The following is a 9,313-nucleotide window of genomic DNA, read 5'->3' as shown; positions in this document are numbered from 1 at the left end:
ATTGTTACATGAAGAGCAGGCCTGACATTATAGAATATCAAGTATCTGTACCATTTTTGTCAAATGACCCAACCCTCCTTGAACAATGTTGGATTTGGCTTCGCCAAAATCATACACTTCTACATACGTGTGTTCTCTCAAAGGAATACAAGCTATTTCTAGATGACACTCAATCAATAGCCATTGTATCAGTTGTTCTACCATATCAACATGAAGTCAAACCAATTATTCTTCAATATAGCGCTTTGGATGCAGCCCCAACTTATTTTGGGCATGGAAACCCTTACACCAAAAATACCAAAGAAATGAATTCACTGGATACCAACACGTCTAGTTGCATCATGGTTCAATTGGGAATACAAGATTTTATTTTTCTTTGGGGCCTTGCAATACTGATTTTGTGTGACCAATACCATGCAAAATCATTACCATCCTCCAGCTCTTGCATCTACATTATAAATGGAAAACTAGCTCAAGAAATCCATACAAATGTAGACTCCAAGTTGCTCTCAAAACAAGACTTTTATGACAAAGAGATGCTTTCCTGCAAATTTTGTCTGGAGCTCTTGTAGATGCTTATATGGGAAATCACTTTAGTCTTATCAATCTTGGAACAAGTTCCCAAGTTTTGTTTGGATGATCACAGAAGCAATGAAATATTTTTATTTATTACACTTGATTTTTTTTATGTACTGTAACATTTTTGGAAATGATAACTCTGATATTCCTAATCATGGTGATCTAATAGCTACCTTTTCAATAATTGTTGGAAGCCTTGAGTATTGGTTGGCTCATAGGTTGTTACGTTCAAAGGTCCCAAACAACAGGTTGAAGCATGCTAAGCTTTTGAACAAGTGTTTGGAATTTTTGAATGAACAAGAGCATTTGGTGGTTTGTGCATGTGCTCATGAACAACTCAATTCCATGATGAACACTGAAAGTGATGTGCAAGTTCGTGTTGTTGGGGACCTTCTTGCTATGCTACAATAAGAGATGCTTGTCAACACTATTGAAATGAAGAAATATGACACCACACCAATAAAATTTGACAGGGTTTCATAGATCTCATTAAACAAATTTATGAAAATTGATGCTACAAGTTATGATGCCTTGCAAATTTTTCAAGTTGATAAGCATCCAAGCAGCATGGGCATTGGAAAAGCAAAGGAAGGATTTTTGTTATTTGGCATGTTTAACAACTGTGTCATTGTCATGGGCTAACATCTTTTAAGGACTTGATTCTTAATGCCTATATTAGATCTCAACATTTTGAATGGTCGTCTCAACACTATACCACTGCTCCATAATTGTGACGAAATGATGTCATCCCTACACAACACTTTGAAATCTGTGAAAGATATTCCATATCTACTCGATATTTCGGTGTCCAGGTTATCTGTCAACATTGGATGATTGGACAACAATGTCAAAGAGTATGAGTTCCATTTCACATACAAGGAAATTTTTTGAAATTCGGATTTCAGAAAGACAACATGAACATGCAGGATTGTTCAATTTGAATATTGTAAGACAATATTTTAAATGAATTACAATTGAGCTTGTCCATATCTATGAAGTTTGGATTGATAAATGGAGTCTTTGACTTTAATCAAAGCAATAGAAACAAATATATAATGATGACTGCATCCAACATTTGTCTAGAGTTGGATGAATTGAAGGAAATATATGATGGCTTACTTGAGGAGATTTTAGCACTTGAGCTAAAATGCCTCCCATGCCAAGCTAATACATGGGTTCATTGTGTATATACCCCAAATTGGTTATCAATTGTGCCTTTCTAGACTAAAACTCGACGATAGTGAATTGGAAAATCTTAAAGACACAGAGTTTGCTTGTGCAGGTGAAAAGGATCATCAGGAAGCATACTTTTATTGTACTTCAAAGACAAAAGAGTCATATCTTCTTCTAGGAGACATCTATCATAAAATGTTAGATTTGGAAAGAGCCATAATAAGAGATTTACAATTGTAGCTTTAGCCCTTCTTAATGCATTTTCATATGACGTCAAAGTTCATTATGGCGCTAGACTGCATGCTCTCATTGGCATTAGTTGCACACCATTAAATGTATGTTAGGCCAGTTCTCATTGCAGAGGATGCACTTGAGATTAAAAAAGAAAAGAAAAAGAAAGAACTCATTTTCTGTAGGGAATAATGCTTTCTCCCTCTCAGAAACCCTTGCAAGCGTTGGCAGCCTACCTGTACAGAATGTTGATGGCACTATTGTCCCTATGATTAGAAGGTCAATACATCAAAAATTGGAGACTAAGGAATCTAATTTATCCTGGACTGGTTTCCTCTGTGTGCTAAAGAGGGTAGACTCAAACTTTGGTTGCATCACCACTGTTAACATCTGGAGGCCTCTATTACCCTTCATTTGTAAAACAGATTGGATGTAAGGTGAAAATAAGACTTCTTGCACCTCACCCAGTTGTCAAGGCATATGCATATTGTTGCATGAAGAGCAGGCTTGACATTATAGAATATCAGGCATTTGTACCATTTTTGTCAAATGGCCCAACCCTCCTTGAACAATGTTGAATTGGGCTTCTCCAAAATCATACACTTCTACATACGTGTGTGCTCTCAAAGGAGTACAAGGTATTTCTGGATGGCACTCAATCAATAGCCATTGGATCAATTGTTATACCATGTCTACATGAAGTCAGACCAATTATTCTTCAATCTAGTGCTTTGGATACAGCCCCAACGAAGTTTGGGCATCGAAACACTTACACCCAAAATACCAAAGAAATGAATTCACTCGATACCAACACGTCTGGTTGCATTTTAGTTTTCTTTGGGGCCTTGCAATACTAATTTTCTGTGAGCAATATCATGCAAAATCATTACCATCCTCCAACTCCTGCATCTACATTGTAAATGGGAAATTAGCTCAAGACATCCATGCAAATGTAGACTCCAGGATGCTCTCAAAACAAGACTTTTATGACAAAGAGATGTTTTCCTGCAAATTTTGTCTAGAGCTCTTGTAGATGCTTATATGGGCAGGTCACTTTAGTCTTATCAATCTTGGAACAGGTTCTCAAGTTTTCTCTGGATGATCGCATAAACAATGAAATATTTTTATTTATTGCACCTGAACTTTGTATGTACTGCAAATTTTTTGGAAATGATAACTCTGATATTATGGTGATCTAATAGCTACCTTTTTAGGAATTGTTGGAAGCCTTGAGTATTGGCTAGCTCACAGGTTGTTACTTTCAAAGTTCCCAAACAACAGGTGGAAGCATGTTAAGATTTTGAACAAGTGTTTGGAATTTTTGAATGAACAAGAGCATTTGGTGGTTTGTGCATGTGCTCATGAACAACTCAATTCCATGATGAACATTGAAAGTGATGTGCAAGTTCGTGCTGCTGGGGACCTTCTTGCTAGGCTACAACAATAGATGCTTGTCAACACTATTGAAATGAAGGAATATGACACCACACCAATAAAATTTGACAGGGTTTCAGAGATCTCATTAAAAAAATTTCTGAAAGTTGATGCTATAGGTTATGATGCCTTGCAAATTTTTCAAGTTGATAAGCATCCAAGCAGCATGGGCATTGGCAAAGCAAAGGAAGGATTTTTGTTATTTTGCATGTTTAACAATTGTTTCATTGTCATCGGCTGACGTCTTTTAAGGACTTGGCTCTTAAGGCCTATATTAGATCTCAACATTTTGAATGGTCATCTCAACACTATACCACTGCGCCATCACTATGATGAAATGATGCCAGCCCTGCACAACACTTTGAAAAATGTGAAAGATATTCCACATCTACTCAAGATTTCGGTGTTCAGGTTATCTATCAACATTGGATGATTGGACAACAATGTCAAAGAGTATGAGTTCCATTTTACATACAAGGAAATTTTTTGAAATTGGGATTTCAAAAAGACAGCATGAGCATGCAGGAATGTTCAATTTGAATATTGTAAGACAAACTTTTACATGCATTACAATTGAGCTTGTCCATATCTATGAAGTTTGAAATGATAAAGGGATTCTTTGAATTTAATCAAAGCAATAGAAACAAATATAGAATGATGATTGCATCCAACATTTGTCTAGAGTTGGATGAATTGAAGGAAATATACGAGGGCTTGCTTGAGGAGATTTCAGCACTTGAGCTAAAATGCCTCCCATGCCAAGCTAATAATCCCAAACACGGGTCCATTGTGTATATACCTCAAATTGGTTATCAATTGTGCCTTTCTGGACTAAAACTCAACGATAGTGAATTGGAAAATCTTAAAGACACAGAGTTTGCTTGTGTAGGTGAAAAGGAACATCAAGAAGCATACTTTTATCATACTTCAAAGACAAAAGAGTTGGATCTTCTTCTAGGAGACATCTATCATAAAATGTTAGATATGGAAAGAGCCATAATAAGAGATTTGGAATTGCAGCTTTAGCCTTTCTCAATGCATTTGCATATGACATCAAAGTTCGTTGGGGAGCTAGACTGCATGCTCTCATTGGCATTAGTTGCAAACCAGTACATGTATGTCAGGCCAGTGCTCACTGCAAAGGATGCACTTGAGATAAAAAAAGGAAATCACTCATTTTTTGTAGGGAATAATGCCTTCTCCCTCTCAGAAACCCCTGCAAGCATTGACATCCTGCTGTACAGAATGTTGATGGTGCTATTATCCTTGTGATCAAAAGGTCAATACATAAAAAATTGGAGACTAAGGAATCTAATCTATCTTGGACTGGTTATGTCCAGATTTCTTACAGCAGAAAACCATCAAACAATGAAGAAGGGGATCCTATTAAGTCCAGCCTTGGAGTATTAGAAAATAGAAAAGTGGCAACAAAAGAAGTGGAAGATGTCAAACATAATGTCACATAGGAAAATGTCAAACATAATTTGAGGGTACCAAAAGAATATGCCTGAATTAATGGCAACTTGGAGTTAATGATGATCATCCATATATGCTCAATCAAATAATCCTATATTATTTATTCCCTGATGGACTTTCATGTGCTATACTACAAAAATAGCTCTCTATCAAGATAGTATCAATGCTTATATATTCTACTCAATATTGAGAAGGGTCTTGGAAATCCACAATAAAAGAGGTTGTGGCTCCAAAACTTTACATGTTGGCTAAGTCCTCACAATATATGTGGAGTCTTTTGTAATACAAAAGTTGATTCAAAACTTGTTCCCATAGTAAATCTGGGCAATTGTATTTGTACTGTTTTCAAAAATTTTGTTATTCCTGTACTCCTATGTCAGACTAGTTACTTTGTAATGCATTTATAACAGCTTTTCATTTACACATTAATTATTGTGTCATGCCATTTCCTAGTTTCCTAGAAATTTGTAAGTGGCATTTTTAAACATGTACCATTTCCCAATACCAAATGCACTTTTTGATTCCTGGTGGCAAGAATCACATTAAGTGGAAATGTTTTGTTGTTGAATTGTGTTTGTATGGTGAAGCGCGGACCTTAAAAGCATATATATGGTAGCTATCCATTCTTCCCAACCCAAATTGTCCTGCAATGATATTGTACCACCACTTGATTCTATAAAGAAGTTGCAATCAATCCAGTACCACAAAGATGAAACCATAGTTCATGGTTTTACGACTCATATTCTAACTGAAATTATATCAAATGATAGAACATAGTCATAGGTTGAAGTACTTTGTCCACTTAAAAAGCATCTGATACTAGCCAACAAGATGGAAATTCACTAGTGAGGTCGATGGAATGCTAAGCCACCACCATTGTTCCATTCCTTTAATGCTCTCAATAAATTCCTATCTGATTTGTTGGAGAAGGGCCATTTCATAGGAAAGGGGCAAGCAAACTTTAGGAAAGATTATCAGACCATGTAGCACATATCCTAGTCTTCACTCTCAAAAAGGACTTCCATTTTTTTGACTAGCATAACTTCCCATTACCTCAAAGGACAACACTCTAATTACTAAATGAGAGTTACAAAAATACTCAGACACATTAGAGGACAAATCATACTAAAAGACATGTACCTACAGAAGTTGGTTCTTTAAATAGAGAAAAAGTTCCTTCCATATTTTCGACAAATAATGTAACTTCCCACTACCTAGAGAGACAATACTCTAATTACTAAATGGAAGTTACAAAATCACTTGGACACATTAGAGGATAAAACATATTAAAAGACATGTCCCTATGAAAGGAGATAGTAATGGGCCCAAAAATTTCTTATAATCTAGATTAAAACACCCATGATCTTCTCCCTACTCAGTGAAATTGTCTCAACTTTTGAATAAACAATTTTCACCATATTTACAGACCATAAAAAGTCATAAAACAATCTGAATCTCCTTCTGATGTAATTGGATTGATACAGATAGTAGAGATACCGTCCTTCCAAATTGTGAATTGGCCTTTACTGGTTGTTGAAGGAGAACAATGATATGCTACTAGTGGTCCTGGCTTGTTCTATTGAAGAGGATATGTCATCCATATAAGTTATTGCATGATTAGTCAAAATCCCAGCTATATTTCATCTTTTGGACAGTTGGTCAACACAATTTATAATTGTAATGATTTCAAGATGTACAATTTTCTAAACTATTTCAATGTCCTCTAAAAGGAGGTAACAAAATAACCTACTTTTTTACTTTATTTTAAGTAAGGAGCAAAGTAGAAGAGATGAAGGAGGATTTCTAGTCGTACAAGTATTCATAGAATCATAACTCCACCCTTTTTATCTCCAATCTCGTTATTCTCTCATTGATACTCTTGAGCTTTAGAAGCAACTAGTTTTAATTGACCTCAATAATCCTTTGCTCTTCTAGAAACCATGTAGTAAAGCTTTTCTTCTTTCGATATGCAGGCTTTTGAACATGTATAATTAAAATTTTCAAGATGGTTTTGTCCTCTTTGAGGTAATATGGCAAGTTTTTGACCCTAGGGGCCATGGCAGCTCACATCAATACAATCATTTGTTGGTCGCCCCATAGACGAAAACAACACCTCTTCTCTCTTGAATAAGAATGTAAACCTGCCAACCTTCCGCACAACTCTAAGAACCATATGAAATTCAATGAATCTATCATCCAAAATAACAAAAAGTGTCTGGATGATGTTGAAATAGCATATTGATGTTTCTTTGACTTTTGTCTTATAGATATCTGAGCAGAAGACACATCAAAGTGGATCTCTCTAGACCTTAGTAGACTGATCCATCTTTGTTGAGCCTTTAGAGACTACTCCTAAGTACATGAAGACATGAATAGAGGAAGAGAAAGAACATATGTAGATGTCAAAAAGGTTACAACCTTCATTCATCTGTCATGGCCAAGACCAACCATGCTTACATGAAAATAAGGCACTTTCTAATGCATGTCAGGGAGATGAAATTGATGTGATCAGTTCCAGATGTTGAGGGAAGGGCAGGGACATTAATGTTAAGATTGTCCCTCAAAGAAAGGTGGAGTTGGAAGGATCAATGACATGCAAGGTACAAATACTATAGAGGATGTGGCATGGTACATCATGGTCGGTGAAAATGCATTGAAAGAAAATGAACATGGCTAGAGAGGTAGTTTCATATTGCACAATGGGATAATCTGGCAGTGAAGTGCCCTCCTAGAAAATGGTATACACAGGAATAGACTGTAGTTGAGGGATTCCTTGCATCATGAAAATATCCGAGTGTGTTGGTAATGGGAGTAGTCCCATTTACAGGATGTTTAACCATATCCAGACACCCATTTGGCTACACTGAATACCCTGGTGATGTCCTATTAAATGGGTATGCACAGGGTATCACAAATGGGTATGAACGCAAGGACTTTATGCTAAACAAGGGTCCAGTTTTCATCATTTTGAGGGAAAATGAAGTGAAGAATCACTTAGTCTATATAAATTCGATTGCACATTAATATAAATCATCAGGCATCCAATGGAGTTATACATATTGGTTTAACACCAACTAAAATTCTAAAAAATGGATAAAATCTCCAACTATGTGCAGGGTTCATGCATTGCTTATTTCACAATAATCATGTTTCTCTGCAAAGGTGACTGCCTGAAAGTACTCACAAAAGAAGTGTTGCAACTTGTAGCATTTTCTTCGTGAGAATTCTCCATCATTGTTACAACTACTAGCCCTATAGCCCATAACCCATCACACTGTCTATCTTTATGCAACACAAAGAATGGACCCTCTCTGTCTCTGGAGCCTGATGAAATTTCATCCCATAGGAAGTGACTAAATGTTGACAAGCTTGAAAAAATCCCAGGAGATTGCAACATATCAGCACCTCCTCTAACACATGCTAAAGATAAACAAAAATTCAAGATTACGGGCATTGAATCTCTCCAACTATCATGTCGTAGTTGACTAATTACACATTGTGTGGGAAAACGCTTTTGAAAAATAGGCATCTAGGTATTAGGTGCCAGGAAACCTTTTAAGAGCATATCAATTAGAACTAAAGATAGGTTTGTAACATTGTTTTTTTCAACACAACTGCAAAGAACATGTAGAAATCCCAAACTCATAAGAGAAACATCAGAAAGGACATCTCCCACATTCTTCCTATCTGTCTTTGATTCTCCATTTTCCTGGTACTTTTTATGTTGAGAATGAATAAGCTCTAATAATGTCAAAAACACTTCCAATAGAAATCTAAGCATTGTTTCAAATCCATCTGGAATAAATGGCTTGATATCCATCAATGATCTTAAGCTTGTGATCATTGTTTTGATCTCCTTTGCATAAAGTGTCCAAGTTTGCATCCTATTTTTTGTTGATATTATATAGCTGGACATCCATCTCACAGAAATAAGCAAAAGTTGGGCTTGTTTTAAGAGAAAATTTAGCATGTAATTTGTTGGATCGCAGGGCCTAACAATTGCATTGATGTCGATAGGTAATTGAAAAGATCTTCAACACACAACCCTATTGATTCTTCTGACAAGGCTGCATTTAGGTTTGTTGATCCCAACTTTGTCCCCTATTCAGCAAGACACAATATGAGGTCCTATAAACAGAAGGATAAGCACCAAAACAGACTGATCCAGAAATGTTATACCAGAAACAAGGAATGTAGGTAGAGTCTAGAGACATAACAAGCACATAAATTGTTTTGGATAAGTATGATAGTTCTCAAGCATGAATGAACTTACAACATTTTTGTCGAATATTGACAAGGCTAACACAGTCATCCACGTTTTTAATGCATTCAACTGCAAATCTGCAAGACAAGAGGCCTTTTTTACACAACTAAAGATTTCTAATGCCTTTTCTTCTGCAGCTATGAATCCTTTGTCATC

The 9,313-nt window shown here is 36.1% G+C and overlaps 2 pseudogenes; both read left to right on the top strand.

Moving 5' to 3' along the window:
• The first annotated feature begins 687 nt into the window (after positions 1–687).
• Positions 688–2,175, top strand: LOC149179564 (DNA mismatch repair protein MSH5 pseudogene; annotated as a pseudogene).
• A 379-nt stretch (positions 2,176–2,554) lies between these two features.
• On the top strand, positions 2,555–4,689 carry LOC149179563 (DNA mismatch repair protein MSH5 pseudogene; annotated as a pseudogene).
• Positions 4,690–9,313: the final 4,624 nt, after the last annotated feature.

The sequence above is a fragment of the Pinus tabuliformis genome, chromosome 3_2 (genome assembly GCF_031772625.1).
Source record: "Pinus tabuliformis cultivar Carrire ecotype Pingquan chromosome 3_2, CPIR1, whole genome shotgun sequence".
Classification (NCBI taxonomy): Eukaryota; Viridiplantae; Streptophyta; class Pinopsida; order Pinales; family Pinaceae; genus Pinus; species Pinus tabuliformis.
This window is presented reverse-complemented; position numbering and strand designations above follow the sequence as displayed.